Raw genomic sequence first — 25,706 nt, 5'->3', positions numbered from 1 at the left:
ATGCAGCAAATCTACTGAAACAGCAGCGTAAATGTAGTTTTAACCCTTGTCCTAGGAACTTTAACATTGGGAGTTGAGTCATCTAGACCTCACAAGACAGTGAGCTGAACCTTTTTTCTTTACTGGTGTCCATGGATTACAAGAAATCCTCTCCACCTTTATCCACCTTTGTCATGGTAGGGATGACGCGCCAATGTAAGGGTGGGGTCATAGGATATCACAAGGGTTAAAAGCAACAAGGACAAGGCTTCCACATTCCAGGTCGCTCAGTTTTTTCATACCACTTTTTTGTTCTTTGTGGAAAAATATAAATGTTGTGCTGCTAAAAAAAATAATAAAAGCATTGTTGACTTGGTTAAAAAACATACAAAACTCTAGGCTTTTTTAGGTCCAGTTGTGAGAAAATTTGTTACATTTTAGCTGACTAAAGCAGGGTGTCAAACTCATTTTGGTTTGTGGGCCACATTCATCTCATCTGATCTCAAGTGGGCTGGACCAGTAACATAACAGCAAAATAACCTTTGGTCAACTTATTATCTGTAGCTTTGTTTTTGTTTTGCCTCAAAAACATAGTAGCCCAATCCTTATTATTACACATTCATTCAGAGAGGCCAATAAAATGCATTTCACTTAAAAAAAAATTGGTTTATTTAATTTTATACAGACTGATTATTTTACATCTGACACTGAACCGATTCCAATAAAAAACTCAAGAGGGGCTACGGAAAAGAAATTCGACACCCTTCCTAAAATGTAAATGTCAATCATTGAAAAATTAAAATAAATTAAACTTGTTAACATTTGTGAATAATAGGAATTTGGAGTTAACCTCCTTTCTCTCCTAAAACTTCACTCGACCATCAACATCTAGATTCAAACCCGGTGCAGCAACACATTGTCATTCAAGTGTGCAAAACACAATGAAATTTCCAAGAATCTTTTCCTAGTTGGCTGCCTGAATTCTTTGGCAACACTTGCCTTCTTCCTGACCTTTGATGGGGTGCCATCAGTGACCAGACTGACGTCACGTGACCAGTTCACTCCAACATTTTCCAGCTAGAGAGCTGATCAGCTATTGTGTCCATCAACTCCAGAAATTCTGCTGTGATGGTCTCTTCAACACTTCTAAAAAATATGAACAGTTGTGCAATATCTGTGATGTTGGTGCTTTCATCAATAGCGACTGAAAATGCAATAATTTCCTGGATTCTTTCCTTTGTCTCCAAGTCTCCTCAGAGAGGTTGTTTCTGCAATTGTAATCTTTGACAGACTTATTTTGGGAAAGGTCAACGGTTTTTTGGGGCACAAGACTTCTGCAGCCTTTAGCCTTTTTTTTAAGTTCATCATCCGAAAATGGTTTGGATGTTTGCACCAACTTGATTGCAATAAGGTAGCTGTCACTGCTCCATCACTGGCCTCACGGCTGCAGTATCTGCAGACTATTGTTTTTTCAGTCCAGCTAGTTGGTAAATCTTCTCTTTTCTTGACTGCCCCTGCAAATGGTGAAACTTTTCTTTATGGTGAGTCTCATAGTGGGGCTGAATGTTATATTTTTTGAGCACTGTGACTTCTTCCTTTATGGTGTCAAAACCATAAAGGTTTGTGTGTGTGTGTATATGTATAGAAACGAAGAAACAAAGAAACAAAGAAACAAACAAAGAAACAAAGAAACAAACAAAGAAACAAAGAAACAAAGAAACAAAGAAACAAAGAAACAAACAAACAAACAAACAAACAAACAAACAAACAAACAAACAAACAAACAAACAAACAAACAAACAAACAAACAAACAAACAAACAAACAAACAAACAAACAAACAAACAAACAAACAAACAAACAAACAAACAAACAAACAAAGAAAGAAAGAGTTTGAGTTTCAAAACACCTTTAATGACCAATCATCATTAAACAAATAAAATATTCACATCAAAAAATTAAAGAAAAACACAAAAACAAAGAAACAAACTCAAAAATTTACCACTAAAGAGTCATCCTTGACGAAACACAAAACATTTTGTACAGCCCAAATATTTTCAAAAACATCAAGTGCATGTGTGAGCCTATAAAAACCAAATTCGACGTTCAACCTTGCCACCAAAAGTCTTTTAAAAAGAAACAGGACATCGTCAGACCCAACTCCCCGTATCCGATTTTTCCTCGTCAACCATACCGCCAACTTGGCTTCACCGGAAAGAAAATTTAACAAAACATGGAGTCTCCGCTTTCTGGCCAAATATTTTGGCCCATAAATGAAACACACAGATGAAAACTGTTCTCCCAGCCCCTCAAAAAAAGAACGAAGAAGAGAAAAAAGTCCAGTCAGACGTTGACACTGCAAAAAAAGATGTTCCACAGTTTCTGCAACAGAACAGAACGGACACCCATCCCCCGCGCCAGGATTAAGGTGCACCAGATATCTGTTCGTGGCTATGATCCCGTGTACGACCCTCCACTGGAGGTCACCTACCCGTTTCTCAACAGGAGCTTTGTACAGGGATCTCCAACAGCCCCTCGGGGAAAACCCCGTGCCAAACAACTCAGCCCACCTCGACACTCTGACGTCCATCAAGGAGCGCAAGTTCAAAACTTTAACACATAAAAGATATAAAGCCTTCTTCCCAATCGTTTCAAAAGTTCCTATTTGAGGAGTAGTCCAGGACAGGAGTTTAGTTCCGTCCTCCTGCCATCCCTCGCAGGCCGGAGAAACCTGCAGAGGAGGAAAGATGAAATCCACACCATCCACCCACTGGCTAGATGCAATAGGATCCATCACATAGGTTCGATAGGACACAGGCAAGGAGAGACAAATCTCCTTCACGAGATTTTCCAATGTTCTGAGAGATCTTATTCCGGTAAAAGCAGAAAGCTCAGGAGCAGGAGTCATTAGGAGATGTCCAAGCTTCACACAGCCCGCATCTCTCAACTTCGACCTCATGGTAGCAGAAACCAGAATCTGTGAGTTGAGGAGGTCGTTTCCAAAAATGGGTTCTTCGAACAGCCATATTCCAGGTGTTGAAACTATTTCCCTTTTGCAGAGCAACAGTCGCCAGGCTTGTAGGACAGAGCAGTAGAAAGGTGAAAGTCCAGTCAGGTCCAAGGTATGAAGCTGGGGCAGAAACAAATGTTTGTCAAATCCATAACCCCCAGCTTTCCTCAGCAGCACACATGCAGTATCCAACCACGGCAGTCCAAAACCGTGGAGCAGACGCTGCGCTGTCCGCAGTCTAAAGGCGGCTACACGGGCCGAAATATCAATCAGTCCCTGACCGCCCTCCTCAACCGGCAGGTAGAGAATGGCAGCTCTTAGCCAATGATGACCAGACCAAAAGAAATCCACCACGGTCTTTTGAAGTGCAGTGATGAGGCTTGCAGGAGGAGGCAACACCATCATACTATGCCAAAGTGTCGAGGCAACCAAGTTATTGACAACAAGAACTCTACCCCTGAAGGAAAGCTGAAGCAGCAGGTATTTCCATTTAGACAGTCTGGCACACACTCTCTCCATGACACCCTCCCAATTCTTTTTCTGAAAAACGTCACTGCCCAAATAAACTCCTAAAAACTTCATCCCCTCCGTTCCCCAATCAAGATTCCCAGGCAAAAGAGGCAATGTGGAGCCCGACCAACGTCCCAACAATAGAGCGGTGCTCTTACCCCAGTTCACCTTAGCCGAAGAAGCCCTTTGGAAAAGATCCAGAACATTGCACAGAGAATCAATATCTGCCTGATGTCGAACAAAAACCGTTACGTCATCTGCATATGCAGACACCACAAGAGACGGTTTGTGGGACATTTCTGGTAACATCAATCCTGTAAGCAGAGTACGTAGCCTATGGAGAAAAGGTTCAATGGCAATAGCGTACAGTTGTCCAGAAAGTGGACATCCCTGTCTAATCCCTCTCTGAACCATAACAGGTCTGCTCAGTCCGCCACCAATCTTGACTAAACAAAAAGCCTCCTTATACAAAAGAGCCAACAAAGACGTAAAAAACTCTCCAAAACCAAAAGCTCTCAAAGCAGAAAATAAATAAATATGATCAACCCTATCGAAGGCCTTCTCCTGATCCAAGGATAATAGTCCAACTGAGGTGTCACAGTGTTTGCAAACATCAAATAAATCACGTACAAGAAAAAGATTGTCCATAATAGATCGGTCAGGCACACAATAGGACTGATCTCTGTGAATGATTACACCTAAAACATTCTTAAGTCTATTGGACAGGACCTTAGAGAGCAACTTATAGTCTGTACAGAGCAAGGCAAGCGGTCTCCAGTTCTTCAGGAGAGTTAAGTCTCCTTTCTTAGGAAGAAGAGAGAGAACAGCATGACGGCATGAGAAAGGTAACAATCCAGTCTGTGAGCAATCCTTGAACACCTCTAGTAGATCCGGGCCCAGGCACTTCCAGAAGTGTTTATAAAAATCCGCCGGCAGCCCATCCAAACCAGGAGACCTCCCGAGCGCCATCTGACCCACAGCAGCAGTCAATTCCTCCATGGAGATTGTAGAGTCCAAAAGATCCCTGTCTGCGTCACTCAGTCGTGGGAGTCCCTCCATCAGCTGATCCACACAGTCGCTGTCGCAGTCCTCTTTTCCGAATAAGCCGCTATAAAAATCCACCGCAAGAGTTCTCATGGCAGCCGGACTCGTAGTAACAGTCCCATCAAGAAGGCGCAGACAGACCATCTGTTTCTTCCTAGAAACAGATTTCTCCAGGTTGAAAAAGAACGACGTGGGAGCATCCATGTCTCTGATGGTGATAAACCGAGCTCGAACTAAAGCTCCCTTAGCCCTTTCACGGAGAAATGAACTCAGTTCACCCCGTCTGCTATTAAGTAATTGACCTTGTGAAGCACTATGAGTTGAACAAGTGTTTTCTAGCCCAGAAATTTCTTTTTCCAAAGCAGATATTGCTCTCTTAGTTGCAACTGTGGAATGGCTCGTATACTGCTGACAGAAAACCCGTATTTGTGCTTTACCCACCTCCCACCACTGGCTAACAGAAACAAAATCAGATCTTCTACATCTCCAAAGCTCCCAAAAAAACTCAAATTTCTCACAAAAAACTCTATCCAGTAGAAGCTTCACATTGAAATGCCAGTATGAACTTCCTTTTGTAGAAGATCCAAGGTGTAATTCTAGTGTTATCATATGATGATCACTAAAAGCAACTGGATAAATGGAACATCCATAAACCCTGTTTCTAAAACTGTCTGTGATATAAAATCTGTCCAGTCTAGCGAGGCTCAATTTTCCACCCACATTCCTGGCCCACGTGTATTGTCTGGTTTGGGGATTATTAAGCCGCCACACGTCAACCAAAGAAGAGTCAGAAACAATCTTTGATAAAACCGATGATGACCGGAAATGAGGTTCTGCACCTGTTCTATCTAAAGTAAAATCTAACGTGCAGTTCCAGTCACCGCCCATTACTATAACGTCCCCTGGATCACAGTTCTTCAAAAAATCCTCTAAAGTGAGGAAAAAGGGGATTCTGTGAGCACCTTCTGCAGGTGCATAAAAGTTAATCAAACAAAATTTAAACCCGTTCAGTTCAACCCTCACAGTGAGGAACCTGCCCGCGGCCACCTCACTAACGGATAAGATATTAAGACTCAGCCGAGGTGAAAAAAGAACCGCCACACCAGCAGAGAAGACTGTACCATGAGAAAAGAAAGACTGACCCCTCCACCACAGAGCCCATTCTGCTTCAGTCAGTACATCACTATGTGTCTCCTGTAAAAACAAAATATCCAGAGCTTTATCTTCAAAAATGTCTTTAATAATCGCCCTCTTTTCCGCATCCCTCCCACCATTAATGTTTAAAGAGCCTGCCTTAAATGTAAACATAGAGTGAAGAAGGAAAAGTGAAGAAAATAACAGGAAAAGAATCACCCACACACACACAGTCATAACTACGTCAGTGTTTCACCCTTTTTCTTCATTTTCAACCTTCTGGAGCTTTTACCCTTCAAAGCCTTCAACTGTTTACGAATGGTAGTGACATGTTTCTTTAATCGAAACCGTTTCTTTTCATCAAGTATATTAAAGTCAACCTGTTTCTGCAAAGTTAGTGACGTCAGAATGAACTTCTCCAAATCTGGAAAATAATCAGCCACTTTAACTGGTCTACCAAATGAATCTTCTAGGAAGTGATTGATTTCCTCAAGTGAATAAATGTCATCGGACGATATCTGGGACTCTGCCAGAGAGACACAGTCAGAGTCTGAATCCAGCTCCATGTCTGTGGTGACAGGAGGAGGAATCACAGCAGAAAAATCATCAGTAACAGCAGACTGTCCATCTGCACACTCAACCCCTTCACCAGTCACCCCTGTGCCCATTTTATCACCACTAGAATGGTCAGAAATACCGCCAACATTCTCAACACTGACACTCACACCACCTTCAGACTCCTCCTGAAGCTCTGAGGCAGGAGCAACAGTGTTGTCTCTAACATTAACCTCACTATTGCTGCTCTGAACAGCCTCAGAGCTGCAACCTTCACCAGGATCCGTACCAGTTAGAAGGGCGGGGTCCCTCACACCCACAGATTCTGCAGCGGCAAGCCCCTGCTCCACCTGAGCGGCCGGAGCGGCCTCATCAGGCCGCCCTTCAGCTGCCCTGTGAGGGCAGGCGGCGCGCTTATGCCCAGCGTTTCCGCACTCAAAGCACTTCATATTTCCCGTGCTGGCATAGACCAAATAACTGCCATCCCCGTGCTTCACGCGGAAGGACACGTCCAGAGTCTGAGCAGAAGAGCTAAGAAACATGAAAACCTGTCTGCGGAAGGACTGAACATGTCTCAGCTTCTCACTCCTGCAGCCCAAACCTACAGTTCGGAAACCGCTAGCAAACTTTCCGTAACGCTGCAGCTCTTTTTCCAGAGCGTCGTTGGGAATGAACGGGGGAACCCCCGAAACAATGACACGCGTCGACGGCACCGCGAGCGGGGACACCTGCAGGAACTCCCCGCCCACAGTGACGCCACACGCGATCAAGTCAGATACCAAACGCTCCTCCGTCAGAAAAACTATCACTCCTTTGTTCATCCGAGAAGCATAAGTAATGTTGGCGTGACCAACTAAGTCTCCCACGGCAAGGAGAATTGTCTCCACAGACACCTGTGGGTCGGGTTGGACGCGGATCCCATGCCTCAGGGACAAGGACGGCGTCTGAGACGCCATCCCGGCGAGGCGGGTGAACCGCTGATCCCCCAAACTCACCAGTGAAAGTCGTTAAAAACAGTAAATAACTCAAAATAGAAAACGAACAAAGGAGCACTAAACCACACAAACTTTCTGTCAAACTCTCAAACTCACTCACTCACCCACACCGTCCATGCTGACGCCGCTACCAATCTCCCAGCATGCAGTGCAAGAAAGAAAGAAAGAAAGAAAGAAAGAAAGAAAGAAAGAAATGTGAAAGACCAGGATACCCCCCCGGCCAAAAGAATGATAACAGCCAGAAGAAGATGCTTTCAGGTTGGCTTTATGTGCTGGTGAGTAATCAACACAGGTGTTGTGCATAAATCAAAACTTGGCTGTCACACTGCATATACCTATTTGAGTAAACTTATTCCAAACAAAATGTTAATTTCAGAGACAGACCATTTTCTGTAAAGATATGGGACTTCGGATTTTTATGTTTATATATATATGCAAGTTATTTTTCCATAGCAGTATATTGGTTTGATGTGGTTAAAGTTTTATCATCTGGATTCAAAAAAAGAGCTGACAGCTAGCCTTAAATGCAGCTAAAATATACTTATATTCATTAGAAATTCAAATAACCATATTTTGACCATTTTGTTCTACAAAGCATATATGTTTAATATTTGATCACTGCCTTGAATTTTTCATAAACATGAGAGAAAGGAACATGCAGCTATAGGAAATGCAATGCTTCATTTGGCCACCAAAGGTCAGTATCGCCCAACGTTGCAGAAGAGGGAGCTTATTCTCTCTTTATAAATCGTTCGGATGGGCAAAGATGATGGTGCAGATTTTAATTGTCCCCAATTTATTATAATTTTTCACGTTTTGCTGATCTATTTAGAAATAAGCATCGATTCTCCTGACACCAAAGAGTTGTAAAACAAAAATAGGTTTCCAGTGGAAATTTAAAAAATGCACTTAAACACTGTTAGCACGTTGATTTCTCTCAAAGACATACAGCATTTGACAAAAATGCGTTTGGCTTGATATTTCTTTTGTAACCAAACTTTACACCTGCTAAAAAATAATGTTAATGGCTTCTCTTTTGAGTGCAGATAAAAATGAGGAGTCCGAGGTTAGAATTACTTTGAGGTTCCAAAAGAAATTGAAAGTAGCTACTGTAGTCATTATGGCAGACTTGATCAGTTTAAATAAAAAAAGGCATTTCTTTAGGTTGCAAAAGAATAAAGGGGAACAGAGCCTCTGAAAATTGTTTAAAAAAAGGATAGTTGGTGGAAGATGAAAGTGATTTGTCTTCCTGAATTTTGGGATGAGAGAGAGGATTGTGTGTGCGATTTTGTATGTTTGACAGAGAAATAGAGAGTGAATGCCAAACAGAGAAAGCCTGGGTCTGTTGAGATAAGGCCGGGGCACACTGTGTGCATGTGTGTGTTTTTGTCAACGACTATCACCATGTGTGCACACAATGTTTTGGACTAGTGGTTGCGTAGGGATTTGGAGGAGCAGTCATTTCTTTAATGCCCCCCCATGGTGCCACTAATGATAGGCCTCCTCTGCACTTCACAAGCTGTTTGTATTATCCGGTGATTTTATGTTTTAAAAAGTTTTCTTTTTTTTAATCCTAATTTGTAGATAACTGGAAATCTTTCTTATCATGTTGGGAAGAACACATGTAGATCCATGCTGCAGGCCCACAACATTGGACAAATATTTAGATCGGGGGTCTGCAACCTTTAACACTGAAAGAGCCATGTGGGCCAATTTCTTACAGACAAAAATCTAGCAAAAACTGCAAAGTCACTGTTTAGAAAATAATACCAATATTTTTGTGGTCATTTATTTAAAAGATGCAGCTTTTGATATTAAAATTATAACTGGGTTATATGTTCTACAAACACCAACTTTAACTTCTTTTAATTTTGCCAGCAGCACTTCCAAGGTCCTTTTAAAATAAAATCCTACTGCTGCTGCAGATTAACTTTAATTAAAAATGCAAGAAAGCAAAATAAGACATGGCATTTTCTTTAATGCTGGATTGATGTATTGGTGAACAGAAAGTAGATTAAACCTTTAACTTTTATTTTTCTCAGTTATAGGACGTGTTAAAAATCTCAACATAAATAAAAATAGTTGTTTAACTAAACAAAAACTACAAGTCTGTTATTTACTCAAATCGTTAGCATTTTAATTTCCAAAGTCAAAGAGCCACAACGGACAGACAATAAAGCCACATGTGTCTCAGGTTTCTTTAGGTCATCTCTCTGGTGAAACATGGTTTTTTATAGTTTGCTGTGAAATAAGGTTTTATTAATTACTGCTTTAAATTGTTTAAATCTCCAAAACGTTGATGAACATCAAACATGTTATTTTTTTTACCAAAATGCTCAAAGAACACCAGAAATGTTCAAAATGGTTTCGCTTATTGGTTAACGGTGACAGTAGAGTCTACGTTAAATATAGTTGTTTATGCAACATTAACTAACCAACACATGTAACAGTGAACATTTGTAAAATCCAAACCCATCTAAACTATCTGATGTTTGTTGATGACCCACTGTTTAAACAGCTGAATGGTCCATTTGGAGTCTTGGGAAGTTTTTAGGCTTATTTTTTTAACTTTCTGGTTGAAACTGTGACTGAAGTAGACCCCCGCTGTGTGGAATAAACTTTTTCTCACAGGCTGTTTACCATCACAATGCAGACACTGGCACTTTCCCCTCACTGCCCGGAGGAGCCACATGTACGCACTTTCATTGTAATACATGGCGCCATTTTCATATTTCTGCTATGCCCTTGTTTACCCCCCACTTGGGCTTTTCATCCACAACAGTAGATCAAACCAAGCTGCTGCCAACACTTCACCCCCTCTTCCCGAGCCATCAACAAAAGATAAAACACCCAAATGAAAAAAGAAAAAGAAAAAACTGGAGAGGAAACAAAGTCATTACAATGAGAGAGCATTTTTCTGAGCGGTGGTGGTGGGGTGAGTGTTGACTGATGCTGGCTGCTGTTGGAATTTGTTGATTATACAAGGGAAGGCATGAGGGTATGTGTGTATGTCAGTGTTTGTGTTTAGGCTGCCTGTGGTTTGAAGCAAAAATATGCACTTTGTGTTGGAAAGTTGTTAATATCTTCACATAAAAGTGAACAGTGTAAAACAGCCTATTTCTACTAATAAATGTATTTTGGCTTCCGCTCATCAGTGACCCAGTCCCGGATGAGCGGAAGAGGATGGATGGATGGAAAAATTATTTGTCCTTTTTTTCTTTAGATGGTGATCAGCGACATGCTGTCCAAAAACATCATTTTTTTAAGAACAACTTTGAACCTTTTGTCACGTGAGTTTGCTCTCGTTTCATCTGTGACTCTCAACACCATGGGTAAAGCATATCCAGCATGATGTGAAGTTGTCTGGACTACTTTAAAAACTTCCTAAATACTCCAAAACACACCCCTAATATAGTATTTCGAAATACAGACTGGACACCATACACCACCGAGTAGTGACCTCAGTGTTGCAGAGAAAGCCTTGTGTGTTATATTTTTGTGGTGTGTGTGTGTGTGTTGTGTGGTTAAAAGCTGAAGTCTGCCTTCCCAGAATTCCTGCTTTTTTTTAAAGCTTATGTTTATGTTGCTCTCATTAGATGGATAAATTCCTGGGACTTCTCTTATGAGGCTGTGTGAGATGTGAATGTGTCCGTGTGCACGTCCACGTTTTGGTTCAACACATAATGAACTCAATTACATAAAAATAACACAGAATTTTACAAACCTTAGAATTAAAATATTGAACAAACAGGAGGGTTTTATCAAGTTTATTTTCTTAACAGAGAGGATGAGGATTGAAGCATCAATACATGTATTTTTATTTCACACGTATTGACCTCATATCCTTTTCTCTCTTTGTATTTGAAACTCATCATTCAATTCTGTCTGAAAACACAAACACCTAATAAAAAAAAGGTCTTTGAACACAGAAAGTGTATGACTTTCGGTGTACCAGTAGATGGCAACCAAAGAAAAGGTTAGGCCATCCCCCCTGCTGACAGAGCAGCTGTTAAATATCATCCAGATTCCTGTTATACTGCTGAATAAATGTTTGGATCGCTGATCACTATTTTATGCAACTTTAAAGCTTTGATCTAATCTTTTTTTTCGGTCGTAAGCCATTAAAAAAAGAAGGTATTTTTTCATTGGTTGATGCATAAGAAAATGGGTGAGATTATTTGGTTTCTGGGGAATCAATGTAAAGATCAAACAATGCCTTTAAACCTATAATTTCTTCATACCTGTTCAACGGGAAGGCAAAAGCTAAAACTGAAACAGCAAATTTGCTATTTCATTTTATTTTCCTGGTTAAGTATAATGGTAAATGGTAAAACTGTCTTTCCATACAACCCTTTCTTCTTCAGCCCGTCCTTCATCATTTCTGCTATTTCCCTCCACTCATCATACTGCGTCTCACTCTCTCCTTCCTTTTTTTTCAGCTCAATCACATCACACCGACTCTCTTTTCTTAGCGAACCTTTCTTTCATCCATTATTGAGACTTGTTTTTTTTCCTTGAGTCTCAGAATAAAGAAAGGGAACAGATCTTTTACATTTTTAATGCCCAGCATAAAAAATACATGTTCAGTCATTTCTTTACTACACGAACTAGTAAACTTTTAGCAGAACACGACATGGAAAGTCACCAGACGATAAGAGACGAGGAGCAGAAAAAAAGGGAAGGAAGCCGGTGGCTTCAATAAATCTCACATTCATCTATATTGTTTTTGGATTAACGTTCTCTAAAAAAACATATTTTTTTTGCATTTGTCTAGTAAAGATTTACCTATTAGGTTTCTTTTTCTTTGTTTAAATTGTAGATCATTATTGTTTGTCTTTTACTCATGTCCAAGTAAAGATTTTTAATGGTTTGGACTACAGAGTAACTGGTGAAGAATCTGTGGTGTCTGCTACTGTTAGGACTCTTCAATGCAGTAAACATTAGTTTGAAACTAATTTAGTAGAGATTTATAGTTGTTTGTGATTAAATGTCAGAATTAAAAGTTTGATCATGAAAACAGCATAATGAAACATTCATGCATATTTTTTTTCCTAAAAATGAAAAGATAAATAGATGTGTTGTGCCTTAAAGCACACATCAACAGACTGAAGGTGCAGGTTTGAAACAACAGATGTGCATAGAGAGAACAGATCATCTATTTTGCCACCTTTAAGATTCTGAACTGCAAAAATGAAGCTGGAAGTAGGTGGGGCTTATTGACAGATTAGTGAATTATTGGGTGGGCTGAGGGTGCGGGTGGGGGTGTTAGTGAGAGTTTGATTCAGACCTTCACCAGAAAAATCAAAGAAACAACAAACCAAAGGAGTAATAGCAGAATCTCTTCTCTTTCACACACGCATCCTCGTCATAAATAGAATACACAGTTATAAAGCACTGTTCATTATTTTGGTTGTGAAGCCATTTCTTAAACATGGCAGCCAATTGAAGCATGCTTCCTTTCTAAACCAGCCTGTGGTCTTTTGAGGAACTACAACATTTAAAAACTTTAGGCAAGTCTGAATTCCTTCCTTACTCACTACATAGTGCGTTTGCCATTTTCTAGTTTGGTCCAGATCTACAATTCCAAAATCCATTGCCCTAGAAATTTCCCAGAAGTCTCTGGAAAACCAGTGTGCATTGATGCTCACTAGATTGGTGAATATAGACCAGAATGCATTGCATTTAACCAATTTTGGCAAATAAAATATATTTGAATGTATTTTTTTTAATCAAAGATCAAAGTTTTCATCTTCGGAGCACAGTAGGTCCATACATGGTCATCGCAAAACGCTCATATCAATTAGATTTTCACTTTGTGAAATCAATGACGTCATATTCAGTGTTTAAAACAAAACAAAAAAGGGAGCGTGGTGTTTGAATTGCTTTTAAAATCCAGGGCACTAGTACCACACATTATTGTTTTTTAATAGTTAGGGTTTATAGTGGGAATTTGTGACATAGCCTTAGATTTGCATTAAATCCCTTTAAAAAAAATAATAGATGGTGAACGACTCTCATTATTGTTTTATTCCAGGTAGATTTGCTGCTATTTACAAGAGCATCTATCATCTTGGCATTAACTCAAGATTATGATATCAAGATGATGTTAAAAATTCAAGGCTTCAAACTCCTTTGGGTGCAGATTGCCTAAATCTTGTGTCTGTTGCAATTATGCCAAGAATGTATTTGGAATATCCTTTATAGTAAGGGAACTCTACAACATAGTAACGTATTTAGCAATGATTGACACAGAAAATAATTCACTGCTCCAACCTTCCTTCTGGCTTAGCCTTTGCAAAAAAGTATAATGTGGCTGTCTAAAGCATTACATTTATAAAATTAGTGAGTGACATGTTTAAAAATGTATTTGCACTGCTGTGATACACTGATTGCTGATAAAAATACCTTAAAATGACCAAATTCCCCAATGTAGCCCACGTTTAACAATAGGCAGCATATCTAATACTTGTGTTGGTATTGCAGTTGCAATCCCTTTATAGGCATGTATGTTGACAATCATCTATTCAATATACGTTTTTGCTGGCTCTCCACCACTTCATTCGGCTATATTTTTCAGAATTTCCTACAGTGTATTGAATTTTAGGAAGATCTAGCTTAAGGTCAAAGACCAAAATCAATTCAAAGGCAGCGTGTTTTCGACACTTGTTTGTTGACAATTGCTCCTTTTTCAATGGCCATGTTGGGTTCTCCATTACATCACAAACTGTTATTAGATAACAAAAGGGAGTTCCTTTTGTGTAACTGTATGGGGCTTAATTAGAAGTCATCACAATAGCAATAATTTCACAATAATTTCTGCACTATGGCGCACTTTAATTTTTTTTCCAAAAACAACACCTCACCTTATATATGGATTAATTCTGGTTGCGTTTGTATGATGAAGCAATTGTGAGAGGTGCATGGCGCTCTGTCAAAATGTCAGTCTGTTTCTTACGAGTTGCAAACAAGGTTGGTTAGTGTGAATATGCCAACGTGGCAAACATGAAGGAGTGTTTAACTGTGTTTTTCACGTGTTACTGACAAGGTTAGGAGTTTTGAATATTGTGGATACGCTAATGTGGAAGGTGTCACAAAGAACGAGTTGAATTACTGTGAACGTGCACAAGTCTGACCAACTGACGGACTTATCTCAGAGACCCAACATAATCATATTTGACTAGTCAATGTTTTATGTCTTTCTTCATTCCTGTATTTATTCTCAAAGTGATTCTGACTTTAAAAAAAAAAAAAAAAACTTTTTTTTTTACAGTCTCTTAATGTTTTTTTGTTTTTTTGAGGAAACTTATGTATGGTTTTAAAAAAGTGTATGTTCATCAAAACCAACAGGCACATGTAAAGGTCAATGCCATCTGCAGTTTGTTATTTTTATTGATGTGGAACTAAAATTAACTAAGAACTTGCTTAAAGAGTTTTCCTGCTTTAAACATACAGAAGTAGAAGAAATCATTTAGCCCAACTGAACAACCTGAGAAAGACTGATTACTAGCCATTTGGGAATTGTTGTGGGAGTGGAGCCATGTTGAGTGATCAGTGAATGCATGACAGATCACTGGGACATACAACATCTATGCATTTACCATGCAAGACACAAAAAGCAGAACAAGAAAGCTGTTTGACTCACTTTCACTTGAACTTTGTCATGTGTCCAGAAGACCTTTGGGTTGTATTTGCAGCAATCATTGATTTAAACAGGAAAAGTGAATCATCATTTGTGTTTTTAGTTAAGCAGTGGATTGCATGCACGGTTTTTAGTTTGATACTATCCGCTGAAGAAGCCTATGAAAACTACTAATGTAAAATATACATAGTTCACTTTGTGATGCATCAGCTGTGTATTTTTGTGCCTTCAGTGAAGAAGCAGAGCGTTAAAGCCATTGTGGTGCAGCACAATTATGAAAATGACAGAACAACCCTGTGGATGTGACAGGCTTATCTATCTGGTTCAGCAGATTATAAATCTGACTCCACCTCTTTTTTTTAAAGCCCACATTTGTAAAAGCGAATTACAACATTTAGATTGGGAAAACTCCAGAAGTGGAGTTTATTGTTAGGAGGTTAACCACGTGTTCCTGCAATGAACGTGCAATATTTTGTTTGTCAATGTAGCAGTCTGTTTATACAGCTGGAAATAAATTTACCGGTCGATGTTTAGAAATCATAATTGTAATTGGAAGTGTAATGTTAGTTTAAATAAATTGAAAGTTTTTGTGTAAATTTTACATCTGAGCGGGCTGGGCGGCATCCCCTGGAGTCTGGGTGGGGTCCCTCTCCTGGGCCAACGGGACACCCCAATCTTTTCCAATGATGCTCACAGCAACTACAGCCTGGTCCACTGGCTCACCGTCCCCTGGACCTGTCTGGGGCGTCCGCTGGTCGCCTGCCTCCGCCTTCCCACTCGGGCGGTTGGTTTCTGCCGCCTCCCCCCTCTTGACCTCGGTGGGGCTGGCGGGCAGGTTGCACGGGTGTGCAGTGTGGGCTGACCATGGGCTGTGCCGGCCTGCCTCTGGGGTCGGGGGCGGGCGGGGGCTCAAGACTCCCGGGGCGGCGGCGTGCCTCTCGTCTGGGCGCCAGCGTAGGTCTCGAGCGGTCGGGGCATTGGGTATAGGGCTGGTGCGCCTTGGGGTGGGGCGGGTCCCTGCTGGGGCCGGGGCTCCGGCTCTGCGTGTTCTCTGTTCCTCCCACTCCTCGGCCGGGGGGGCTGATGGGTCCTGTCCTCCATCTCCGTTTCTGTGGTGGGGTCCAGTGCACGGGAGGGTGGTTGCTTCTGGATCTTTGTCTGACTGTGAGGCTCTTGGATGCCTGGATCGGCCGGGTTGCTGCGCTGTCTACCCCTAGCTTTGGGGTGTGGGGCCTCCTGCCTTTGCTGGAGCGTGGGTATTGTTTTTTTTCCCCTTTTTCTACACCCCTCTTCATGAATATCAGTAATGCGAATATTGTGGGTACAGTTTTGCAGAAAAGTTTTGCAAAACTCACATAAAGAGTCTTGCAGAAATCTTGGGAGATGAATCTTTAATCATTGATGCATGATTATACTTCTAATCTGTAAATAGTTGTGAGCAGACTTTTTTTTTTTTTTTTGGCTGTGTGAACTAAGTTATGTAATCTAATTTACTTACAACACTTTAATGTTCTAACTTTTTAATATCGACTATCCCCCACCTTTAACCCCTCATCTCCCATCTCTGACGTCCCACTCTGTTTCTTTCTCTCCCCTTTTTTTTCTTTTTTCTGTCCGGTCCAACAAGGAATACATACAAGTATAATTTTCATAAATAAAGCTTAGCCTCAAATACAAAAGGGGTTTATACAAATATACACTCAGTCTGCCTGAAGATCCATAAACCCCAATTGTAACAATAAAATCTGTCCAATACAAGAGGCACTCAGCTCTGATCTGCTTGCTCAGCTGTTAGACAGGTCAATATAAATAAATAAATAAATTAATAAAGAATTTGTGATGCAAAATTTCAAAATACAAGCTTTTTTTCAAAATAAAAGATTTCAGCTTTTATTAAATTTTGTACTTCTTGTTATCAATAAACACTAAATGGGAGATTTAAAGGGGCTGTATCATGCCTTAGTCTTTCAGAATAAACTATATCCATATGCATGATAATATGTTGTCTTTGGAACACAAAAAACACAATTTATAATGAAATATTAGTTTTCTTTGCAGTTCATTTTCCTTCCCAGAAGTAAGACGACTCAATCTCTGAGGCACCGCCTTTCGCTCCTTGTAGGTGCCGCTCATTTCATGACATCAATGTAGAGTCGGCTGCATCGTTTCTGCGTTCAGCCCACAAAAATAATCATCATCTAAATGCTTGCAAAGATTGATGGGCATTTTGTGCAAATAAAATAAAAGCGTTTTTGCCGATCACCATTCCGCAGAGAAAGTGGGTGAGGTGTGAGCCTTGGGGTGGTGCCGGCTGCGTAGACTCTTCCTGGAAGGGGCTGTTCCCCTCTTTGTGGCGCAAGTTTTTAGAGGAATGCTCAGAAATGTATGAATGGAGTAAAATACCACTTTGAGGTTGTTTTTTGATAATAGGTCCTTTAGTTACTATTCCTTTTTTAACTTTTTTTTTTTTACCCTCAGCAGCTCATCAATTAGGCAATTTGGAAATAAAAACATTCAACCCTCTTTGATGAACCTGAACTAAGGTTATGTCTGGGTTGAAACCTACAATCTGTGAATTTTAGCTTAGCACGGTTTCCACTTTCCACACCCTGGGAGTTACGTAATTTTTTGGAACAATTAACAAGAACAATAAAGCAGACAATACATGTCATATTCAGTGTTCTTATGAAAGGTGAAGTTAGGAAACAAGCTAACAGTTTGACAGTTTGTGTCTTTCATTGCATGTTTTTACCTTTTTTGTACCGTTGCCAACTTATCGCTGCCCAGCAGCCATCCATCAATTGACGAGTGAAATATGGTAAAATACAGGCAGGGATGGACCTGCTGCTCCAGTTTTCAGGATGATAGCAGTTTTTGTTACAGGCGTTGTCTGTGTATTGTATTAAAAGGATCAATAAAGGGACCTGTCCTTATCTACAGACATCTTGACGTGAAACCCTCTGACTGTGTGGACAAATGTCGTGAAGAAGGACAAAAGGAAGGTGGACAACAAGGCGGACGAACAATTGATGGTGAACGTAGAATTACCATACAGAATTCTGCTACAGATGCAGGTTACTTTACCCTCTCAATAATTTATTAGACCTCAAAAGATATGTCTCCTCTCCAAAGTCAAGCATTTTACGGTATGCAAAAAGCAGGTGTTTGAAATCTGGCAATCTGTACGCACACATATGCAGAATGTATAGCCTGCAGCAATGGACAGAAATAGAACCAACAGCCTGGCAATGAGGTGTCAAGAGACAAGGAGCAAGAGGTTTTTGAAGAGGAGGAGCAGCCTAGTCCCAGCAAATGAACGAGGGAGGGAACCACTAAAATTCCTTGATAACAACTGGAGAGAAACCAGAGGACGTACATGATCTGACGAATGGGAATGTCTTTTGTCTTCATTCTAACTCCATTGTCTTCCCTCTGGTCTGGTGATGAAGTTCTAATAAGAAATTGATTTTTTTTAGGGGACGGGTTAGCACCGACCCTCCGACCTCATTGCTCAGTGTAGGTGTGACAGGGGATGGTCCTTATCCATGCGCGAATCGATGCAACAAGCTTCATAACCACCCAGGGCTGGTTTCCATGTGTCATCCGCACGGGAGCAGACATACATCTTTGTCAGAAGTGAAAGCATCTTGCCTATCTGCCCCTCTGTTCAAACAGGAGAGCAGAGATGAAGGCATACCTTGACACTTGTGTGAAATGATGCAGAAAACAGGAAAGAAGGAACCGCCCATCCAGTCTCTAACAGAGTTTGAAGAGATGGCCCCCTGCAAAACTTCCTACAAATGTGCTCATCTGTTTGTCAGTGAATAAGAGAAGGAAGTAAAGGAGGAGGGGGTGGTATCGGAGTCAGCAGCCAATCTTCCCTCCTTTCTCCGATGCATAATTCAGTGTTTCTCTCACAACAGCCTGAGCTTTGGAGGGCTCAGTTCCCCCAGCCATGCGGCCAGCAGTCTGTTAATATAAAAGAAGCTCAGAATCCACTCTTGTCCCTTTAGGCTCTCTGGCTTTACCCACTCTTAAGTCATACATCTATGATTTATTCAGCTTGTTCATCCATGGCGTGAGACTTGGACCCCAGTGGGCGAGTTGGGGAAACATTTTTTTTCTGTCCTTGGAACAGGAAGTGTGTCGGCATCGTTGTGGTTTGTAGGGGCGACCCTGGAGTAGCTTAACCTCCCACTGGTGGTTAGTTTTACAGCTTCTTCTAAAAGGCCTGCCACTCGGATGCAGGGGCCTCAATGTCGATAAAGGAAATGCAAAGGAGAACAAGACGACTGACTTTCAATTTAATTTCAAAAAGTTTTAACAGCAATTTAGATTTCAAATCTTGTTCCTATCTTTAACAGACCTATTTCTGCACGACTTTGAGTCAGACTCATGCAAAAAAAATAATAAAAAGAAACAAAATCCCGCCTTATGAATACATTTTAAGATGTTTTGTCTACTTCCAGAAAGCAGATAGTCTTACAAGAGCCTCTCAGCAGGGATTTATTGTGGGATGAGACCCAAAACTCACATAAAGAGCCTCCTTACTGAGCCACAGGGCTCCTTTTTATTTCCCTGCAGGGGGAAATTATTAAATCTGGCACCACCACAGTAACTGAACTGAAACTGCAGATGAGTTTGGATGCTATTCCCGAGAAAAATGTTTGCTTAATGTAAGTTTTAGCTGTAAGACAACCAATAAATGCCTATTTATTGCATAATCTTTACAAAACATTTGGATAAAAAGTTGGACTTCTTGAAATTTGGGTTTGTTGATGTTGCTTTATCTGTGAGACAATACAGTAATTTTAATTAAATAATTTTACTATAAACACTACTCTTGGTAAAACATGCTAAAACTGTAATATTTTTGTAAAAAAAAAAACTTTCAGGGATCAAATAATTTGAATAAGCAAGAACATTTCAGTTACACTGTTAGCGTTCCCGTCTCACAATGAATAGGCTCTGGTTCAAATCCCATTTGGTACCTTTCTGTTTGGAGTTTGCGTGTTATCTTCGTGCATGTATGGGTTTTCTCAGGGCTCTACGGCTTTCTCCAAAGACACGCTTTCTGGGTCAATTGAGGATTCTAAATGATCCCTATGTGTAAATGCAAGTGTGATTGTATGGCCGTGCACTATTCTAAAGACCGGCCCAGGGTGTACCCAGTCCTCACCTGACAGTAGCTGGGATAGGGTCCAGCAACTCAGTAGCTGCGTTTACATGGACAAAAGTAATCCTATTGAAGAAAAATGTCTCATGTAAACACGCTGTTCGGAATACTCTGCCCCAATCAGACTCATTCGAATCAAAATTTCTTTGCGATTGAGATAGGTGGGTTATGCTGATTGTTGATCAGATTTTTGTTCATGTAAACGGTTCATTCCAATCATGTGTCACTACTGCTCTGGTTTAACGTCATGCATAGACGGTGTTTTGCTCCAGAGAAGGCTTTAGAGCTCAAACAGGACCGACCGTCTGCTCCGCGGACTCCCGGTGCGAAGCATGGACGCCTCTGCGCTCCGCCCTCGCCCCGCGGGCTCCTTGCCTCTCCCTTCCTATCTTCTCTGACATCCCTCACGAGGGGGGCGCCGGGGAGGAGCGCTTCGTGCCCCTGACGTCCGGACCCTGCGCGGTCCGAACGCAGCTGCCGGTGGACGGAGCGAACCATGTTTCTGAGCAGAGCAGCCGGACTTATAGCTTTGTGTTTGAGGGGAGGGAAGGATGCTTTGTTACGTATGGGAGGCTTCGGACTGCCGTCCGTCCCGCAGCTCTATGTGAACGAGCAGCCGAATTCAGGAGAACCATGTCTCCCGTCTTTGAGCAGAGCTCGGACTTCCAGCTCCCACAACGACTTTGGGGTGGTGTGTGAGCTTTTCAAAGCAGAAAATGCCGCTCAGTCCTTAGAAACCGTTCAAACAATCACGTGGATTTGTGTTTCCAATCGTGTCCCGACAAAATAAAGGCTGATGTTATTCCCACATATTTACATGCAGCCAAGATGCAGGTTGCAGCATTTCTAGCATGGATTTAGTGTTCATCCAGGCTAAATGTTATTGTTAGCGCATGTCAGGCTTCTCCTAACCCTTCTTCCGGCTTTGTTCTGCCACAAAAAAGCACTGACCACACAGATTAAAAATAAAATGATGAGCGAACAGGCGCTTCATAATAACTATAACATTAACAAAAGCATGTTTAGTAGATCATCTTGTATATTACGGAGCTGCTACATACGGTATATGCATGTGGCAGTTCGGCTTGTTTGCTTGCGAGACTCATTTCCTCTTCTGGTATTTTAAACAGAACTGCGCATGTGCAAATGATTTATTCCGGCTGAAAGTGCTGCGCATATAAACGTTCGTTCTAATCGGAAAACGTTTTTTCTGGGCCCATGTACACGGTTGAATTCTAATCTGACCATTGATCCGGTCATGATATTTTGCACCTCTAACTGCGGCTAGTGACTCCAAAGGGATTCAGCTCAGAAAATGGATGGATGGTTGTCATGCCCTCGTTTTGGGATCTGCAAGGCTTTAGAAATGGCTCTCAATGCTTTTTTGAACCAAATCTTTCCAGAACCTAAGAGCAACTCTTACCTGTTTGTGTGGTCTTATGGGGGCAGAAAGTTGTGGTTGTTTCTCAACTTCTCTTTCTTTTCTGTCACCATGTTCGGGTGAACAAGATTCAACAGCTTGTTAAATAACCAATATTTTGCTTGCGTAACCATGATTCAGGTGGGATCTTGAGAATGTTCTGTGGCTTCATTCACCCACCCGATGACACTATTTTCAGTTAGATTAAAACCCCAGATTTTAAATCTTATTTTGGCCATTAAAAGAAAACCATATTTCAACAAGTTCTGGAATAAAGGTCTTTTCAAACCTTTCAAACCTCTGGTGGTACCTACCTTTGTGTGTGTGTGTGTGATAGGATGCATCGTATAATATTCATCTGGTTTATTAAAGACTCTACACTAACTAAAAACTGCATAAAAAAAGTCATGTGTCCATTTTTAAAATGTGTAAAGCAGAACCCATTCCCCTGTAGAGAGACGGGTCACACTTGCTGTTACAGAAGTATTACCAATTTACTTGTTCATTAGCTCAAAATCATTTACTGACTATCCTAATCTGTTTTATTGACCTTGATTTGGTGTCTGTTAAAGCCTTAATGAGCCTAAAAAGGATTTAACCCCATTACGTTGTTGTTATTGTGTGGTTTTGCAAACTTTTGTGCTTCATGGTGGCTTATATCAGGAGTGCAACACATATCAGGAGAGGAATCGATGGAACAGAATCCCTTTGTTTTTTATTGTTTTCCCCCCTCTATTGCTGTATATCAGCTGAACTTCGGCTCGAGAGCAGCGGGGTTGTAAATCTGAGGCGCTCGAGAAGAAGTCTGTAGCACATAATGTAGAGAAAGGAGTGATGGTGGCTTGTTGGAGTGATACATTAAAAAGGCATGGCCTTGTCTTTGTGTGTATGTGGATATCTGTGGGATTTTTCTAACATGGTGCTGCATCCATCAACCGCGTCCTGTTCTTGTGGTTTCGCCAACACCTCGTCGTATAATGTAATGAGCCTTTTGTGTTGAATCTAAAACACCCTAATGTCAGTGTGGATAAAGGTGAATATGTTTTTACAGAATAAACAAGTGCAACTTGTGTGCTGACACAGTGACACAGTAACACAGTAACTGTTGACCTCCCAGAAACAATCATGATGAATTGACAAAAAGCGGATAGTAGATGTTTTTATTTATTTATTTATTTTTCGTGGTACTTTATTTATAGTGATATGTATGGGGATCTTTCAGATTCTGGAGATACTTACATTTACTGTATGTAATTTGTTTGTGATTAATTCATGCTGCAGACAACATGGGGCAGGAGGTATATTTTTTTCTTTTTTTTCTTTTTGTAATTTAAAGCCTTAACATACCAAATAATACTAAAAAATAAATAAATAAATAAAACTGAAATGATTTGCGACCTGCTCCACATCTTCATTGAATTTAACTGAATTTATAGTTGCATTAGGAACCCAAGCGATTACAAATTGCTATGAAGTCTAAACCGGGCCTAAGTAAGCTACGGGAGCTACAGGACTTGGAGGTGTATGGAATACCAGAAAAGGAACGCAACTTTATAAAAAAAAAACAAAAAAAAAACTTAAGTACAAAATGACTTCCATATTTAAAAGATAGAATTGGATTTTTTTTTCCTGGATGGATCAGAGTGGGGTGGCAACTATGCAAAGTAGATCAGCCTATGATTGGCAGACACATTTGTGATGGCGGACAGACAAAGAAGCAAAGCTCTGTGGGTGCAGTCAATAACCATTTAGAGGAGATGAAGTGAGAGATGACAGCTGAGCAGAATGGTGTGAAGAGAAGAGTATAAACCAATGAAAGATATGCTGGGAGGATGGGAAGAATCGAGTGGGGGAGGTCTTGTGGCAGGGCGGGACCCTTTTGTGACCTCTGGCCTGTAATTGGATCGATGATTATGTGGAACCCAGTGATGAAGAAGCTACAGTGAGGATTGATTTGGCAATTTTATAACAAATGTGCCTGTCTGCATTCATGAGACATCAGAGATAAATATAAAAAAAAATTAAAAACAAATCAGAGACAAATGTGATGTTTGAGGGAAAAGTGCTCAGAAATCACCTTTTTAATGCTGCCATGTAAAAATGATTTACTTTTGGAAAGTGAACAAGTGCAAAAACAAACACAAACAACAGCCAATTGTATCTGTATCTATATATATTCACATTTTATTTGTGTTTCTTTGACTTTTTGAGCCCAAACTGTACTGCTTCTTTCTTCAAAAACCAGCACTCTGTGTGTCCATACATCTGTTTGACTTGTTGATCCCTTTAATATAGGACAGCCATACAATCAAGGCCAAAGGTGTGCCTCCTTCAATTCAGGGCCACAAAGATGAAGGTCACATGATCATCTGTGTCATCTGTTTCACCACGGTTGTCCTCAACAATCCTTGTCAATGCTGCTTCTCCCTTTTGTCACGTGTACTTGTTGACAGCTAGTTTACGCTCTGTTTAAGAGATATTGTGTCATATTCACTCCAATCTGCTTCCTGTGACCAGCCTGGGGGAGCACTTTCATCCGTCTGTGGAGGTTTACATGCCCAAACAACCACAATCTATTGTGTGTTTCCAACAATCACAGATCCACATGCGGCCCACACCCTCCACTCATCTCTGCTGATTTGAACTGTTAGCACAATATGGATTTGCCAACAGCTTTGCTTCAATGAGGTTGTATGCAACGTCTCAGCTGTTTAGTTCCAACAGTTGCAATGTTAGTGAATGTGGTGTGTACAGACGCCTGCACATATGCACATAACATGACCTGAACTGGACAACATTAAAAACTGAAGAAAAAAAAAACAAGAAGAAAAAAAAAACAAGAGTTAAATTTACAATTTGAGGTCAAATGTCATTTGCCAGATTGAGTTTTTTTGTCAGGAAATCAAACAGTCACTGAAGCAACAGCACTTTGCTACATCTCTGGAAAGAGTATAAAAGATGGAAGCTGGGCAGCTTGTCTTTGTGCTTCTCTAAAACGAAACTTTGATCTGGGATGAAGAAGCGGAATGAGGAGAAGAGCTGGGAGGAGGAGCAGGAGTGAGCTCCAAGAAGAAGGGTGTGAAGCTGCCGGTTAAAAATGAGATTTCCCCTTATATATATTTATTTATTGAGCTCCACTCATAGCTCAAGGCTGTCTGCTTTCTTTTTGTTGTAAGTACTGTGGTCTCAGTGACCCCTCACCATCCCAACCCCCCTTCCTACCTCTGCGTTTCTAACACCAGTGTATCTTTAGATGCAAGCATGTGTGTGGATTGACTATTTCAAGGTTCTTTTAGTTGCTGATGAGTACAATGCAGCTCAGATTTTTAGCACCTTAGAGAAAAAAATACATACTCAAGAACATCTAAAGGTTCCTTTTAGTTCTCTTTAAATTAAAATGTAAAAGGTTTTACCTAAACCTAGAATGTTTTTCGCTCATGTAAGATTTAAGCTGTGAGAAAATCTTTTGCTTAATTACTTTTATCCACAACACATTCAAATAAGCTAAAGTTTACTTTATTTATTTATTCATTTATTAATCTTCCCTTTTGCCCCACCTAACTTTTGCAACAGACCCTCTTAACTCCATGCATGTTGCATGATGGGATGAGAAATTGCTCTCCGTGGTGTCAAACCACTTTTTTTGTTCACCCCGTCTGTCTCTGTCACACTGTGGCCATGTGTCTGTCATCTCCTCATATTCCTCAGCTCGCTCGTTCACAGCTCCTGTTACCATGACTGCAGAATGGGAGGGGAGCTGTAGTTAGAGAGAAAAAGGGTTGGAAGCTGAGACAGAAAGCGATGAGTTGGGAGAACAGCTTTTGTTTTGAGAAAATGCAAAACGGGAGATGACGATCTATGGGTGCTATCTGGGTCTTTTAGTCCTTAGGGCCCTTCCTTGGATCTCCCTCTATTGTGATGTTTTTGTTCAGTTTTTAGTATTTCAAAGCCATACAAAAAGGTTTGTCCATGTACTAAATTTGTTTAATGCTCAGAACTTTTACATTTTCCAGCTTTCTGGTTGGAGTTAGTGTTCTCTTCCCTACATGCATGCCTCTCATTTAAGCACTCTGGCATTCTCAAATAGTTTAAAATAATTGTTTATAGGCTAATTAGAGACTCTGAAGTACCCCAGACGTAAGTCTATCTGGTTTTCAGTTCATATGACTGATTGGTCAACAGTCCCTGTAAGGACAAATGGCTTATATGTTGCTTTTACCTTAATTTAGGCCCAAAGGGTTTTAC

At 40.7% G+C, this 25,706-nt stretch overlaps 1 protein-coding gene across 1 annotated transcript in view; it reads right to left on the bottom strand.

Annotated features, from left to right (window-relative positions):
- cd82b (CD82 molecule b) overlaps positions 1-22,759 on the bottom strand; it is a 156,181-nt gene extending 133,422 nt beyond the window's left edge. Inside the window, exon 1 of the mRNA XM_078948569.1 lies at positions 22,750-22,759. The gene's annotated coding sequence lies outside the window, so the exon portion shown is untranslated. The remainder of the gene's footprint in view (positions 1-22,749) is intronic.
- Between the last annotated feature and the right edge of the window lie 2,947 nt (positions 22,760-25,706).

The sequence above is a fragment of the Oryzias latipes genome, chromosome 6 (genome assembly GCF_053564925.1).
Source record: "Oryzias latipes strain Hd-rR chromosome 6, Olatipes_Hd-rR_3.1".
Classification (NCBI taxonomy): Eukaryota; Metazoa; Chordata; class Actinopteri; order Beloniformes; family Adrianichthyidae; genus Oryzias; species Oryzias latipes.
This window is presented reverse-complemented; position numbering and strand designations above follow the sequence as displayed.